Genomic DNA, 3,721 nt, shown 5'->3' on the forward strand with positions numbered 1-3,721 from the left:
AGCCATCACCTGTCCACAGCTACTCAGTGAAAGGTAGAGGACCATAAGTTCCTGCCCTTCCATATTGTAAAGCTTACTGGCTTGATCTTGTGCGAATCTTCTGCAGGCAGCCACAGCTGCTGTGAGTTCATGAGGGAAGTGGCCCTGTCATGTCAGGAGACACTATTTCACTCCAGTCATCCCAAATATCAGACTCTTAGAGTTTTCCAGCTCCTTCTTCCTCCTTGGTTCTTTGCCTTGAGGGTATATGATATAGATGTCCCATTTGTGACTGAACATTCCACTGACTCTTATTCTCTGTACTTCAACAAATTGGGAGTAAGCCAGGTGCTTTCTGATTGGATTAAAGTCCCACTCCTTAGGAAGAAATACATCTGGGAAACAATAGATCTGGACCATGGTTAGGGAGCTCAAGGAGCCTAAGAGTTACTAGGAATTACTATTATAATTCTGTTACATGAACATAAAATCAAATTCCCTTCTAAATTAGTATCTCTATACCCAGAGATTAGTGCAGCTCTTGGCCCTCATAAGAGAAGTTTCTTTGTACAAGAGACAGTCATTAAGTCATTATAGGATTTAAAGAAGTAGGACTTTTAAGGGGTTTTGACTTCTACTTTCATGAAAAGGTTAATTTATTCATGCTTTTAAGAGATTTCTGAGTTGTCTGGAATGCAGCTCTTCTATAAAAGTCTGTTTGGTCAGGTCTCTTAGAAATATTCCTTGTTTCTCACCAAATTACTATGTCACCTATGGATTCTGTTACCCAGAAGGCCAGCACAAAATATAGTCACATAACCTTGGATAAAAAGTATGCACCAAAATAAACCCATTTCTTTTTAACAGACTCAGTCCATCATAGTACTATTTTTGGCATCAGACAACAGACTAAGATAAATGACTTAACACAATCAATCTCTTGAGATGTGAAACTTTGACACACTAGGCTATGTATGAGAAGTGTGGCAATGTAACCTTCCTTGGATAGAGGAGGTAGGAAAGGTGTAGGAAGAGTTGATGCTAGTCAGATTTGGAACGCTTCCTGTGGCTCAGTCACAGGCCCTACCAAAAGTGTCTGTTCTAACACTGGGTCTTACTATGCCACTTTGGACCCACAGTAAGTAGACTTGGTAGATAATAAGAGTAGAAATCCTGGAATTTCTTAATTATTTCATTCAACTCTGTGTTTGTGTTGTGCTCCTTAAGTTCATTTGACTGCTAGTTGAGGTCTTCTTTAAACGCCTTGCATTCTTGAAGTTTAGGATTGTTCTTTTGAATTCTATGTCCTGTGATTCAACTAAGTAATTTTCATTAGAGAACATTTCTATATGACTAGTAGATGTGGGGAGAGACATACTGTTTTGACCTTTCATATTGTTTTTGCAATGAGACTGGACATATGGGAATCTTTCACTGATTGTGTATCTGATATAATATTTTAGGCTGTCTCAGGCTAGGTCAGCATACAAGCTGTGTGGCAAGGCCTAGAGGTTGAAGATTGCACCATTAAGAGAACTTTCAGGTATTCTTGGCAGGGGATCTTTTCACAGATGTGCAGCTCAGGTTAGGCCTAGAAATTAGATATAATACTAGGGAGTGAAGGAGTGAGGCTTATCAAAATGGACCTGTGAACAGGATATGCACCCACAGCTAAGTCTGGATATTGAAGAAGGTAAAAGTAGGAGCTGTTGATGGGCTTTCAGGGAAGAAGGAGCTCTCATTCACTGTGGGTGAGATGGAAAACTGCTACAGCAGTTCCAAAAAGCAGCTTGGAAAATTCCCAAAACACTAAAAATAAATCTACTCTGATGGTTTGTATATGTTTGGCCCAGGGAGTGGCACTATTTGAAGGTGTGGCCTTGTTGAAGTAGGTGTAACCTTGTTGAAGAAGTGGGTGTAGACTTTAAGACCCTCATCCTAGCTGCCTGGAAGCTAGTATTCTGCTAGCAGCCTTCAGATGAAGATGTAGAACTCTCAGCTCCTCTGGCACCATGCCTGCCTGGATGCTGCCATGTTCTTGACTCAATAATGGACTGAACCTCTGAACCTGTAAGCCAGCCCCAATTAAATGTTGTCCTTAGAAGAGTTGCCTTGGTCATGCTGTCTGTTCACAGCAGTAAAACCCTAACTAAGACAGTTACCATATGACCCAGCTTTACCACCCCTTGGCATATTCCTAAAGAATCTGACATCCTAACTCCACAGGTACTTGCCCAGCTGTGTTAATTGCTGTTCTATTTACAACCTAAATGGCTGTCAACCAATGAATGGATAAACAAAATGTGATACATATAGATAATAGAATACTATTCAGCAGAAAAGAACTAGAAAAGATCATATAGATTAAGGTAATACTATCCAAGACTCAGAAAGATGAGTGTCACATGCTACCTCTCAGTTGTGGTTCTTAGCTCTGAATCTATAAATGTGAGTATATAACACGGAGTAACCACAAGAAAGGGAAAAATAAAAAAGGTTCCAAGAAGTTACAGATGGAGCTCTAGACTGGGGAATGAAAGGTGTTATGAAAATATTGGAAAATAGGGTGGAGGCTTTAACTGGGGAGAGAAGAGAGAGGGTAGGAAGGAGGGATAAATAAAACTAAGGATTCTTGAAAAAGACACAAGGAGTCATTAGTTTATATTTGCCTAAATTATATATAATACATTTAACACACACATACACACAGTTTAAAGAAGCCATGCCACTTGGAATGATAGTGCTCCTTCCATAAACATGGACTAACACAAATCCCCACTACTATTCATGAGAAACCTCTCAAGTTGTTGTTCAGGGGATGTTCAAGATATCCACAAAATGATATAGACTATTGCTGTTACCCTTGCTTGTGTCCCAGAATTTGAAGGTAATACCCTATTGCTGAGGACATGAAGCACTTTGGACACAGGACTTAGCACAATCAAGCACAAACTAATCTGGAAGGCTCATTCTTGAGGAGTGGCTTTCAGCAGTAGCAGAAGCTTCCATGAGAGAGAAGAATATTCTGTAATCCTACCCAGCTGTGATACCTATTAACCACAAACAATAATGGGACTGGCAACATTTTAACAATAGTGTAAAAGTGGCCCTTTTATGTTGGAAGTAACCAACAGCTGTCTAATTGGGGGTGAAGCTCACTTAACAGGAGGGAATGATGCCTGGTACTAACTGGGAACCTAGACAGCTACTCATGGATGGAGAAGTCATAAAAATTAAAAGAGAACCTAGTATTGCCAATTTCCTAAACAAGTATAATTTCCTAGTTGCACCCTACATATTTATCCTTTACCTACAGAAAATATTTGCTCTTGTCTCAAATAAACTTTTCTTTGCAATAGAAGGGACCACTATACAAAAATCACAACCAGTCAAAATACAGAGAACAAACCCTCACAAAGTACCCACTCCTAATTGATCATCTACTGCACAACTGGGGCACCTAAGGCTCGGGGTATAACATGGAAGAGCAGCAGAAAGATTTTAAGAGGTAAAGGTCCAAGAAGTCTGCTGTGAGACTTTGTGTCTTAGAAATAACAAAAAAGAGAGAGAGGGCGGCCTGCAGAAGCTAAACAGCTTCTGACACCAGTCACCCGGCACCTCTCCTGCCCAAGTAGGGGTGTCCTCCCAGGAGGAGTCTCAAGGCCTGAGCTGGCAGGAGAGCCATCTTTACTCCGGTTACCTTAGGCTCCAGTCTGCGCTAGCAAGAATGTGGACCACAGAA

The sequence above is a fragment of the Mus pahari genome, chromosome X (assembly GCF_900095145.1).
Source record: "Mus pahari chromosome X, PAHARI_EIJ_v1.1, whole genome shotgun sequence".
Lineage (NCBI taxonomy): Eukaryota > Metazoa > Chordata > Mammalia > Rodentia > Muridae > Mus > Mus pahari.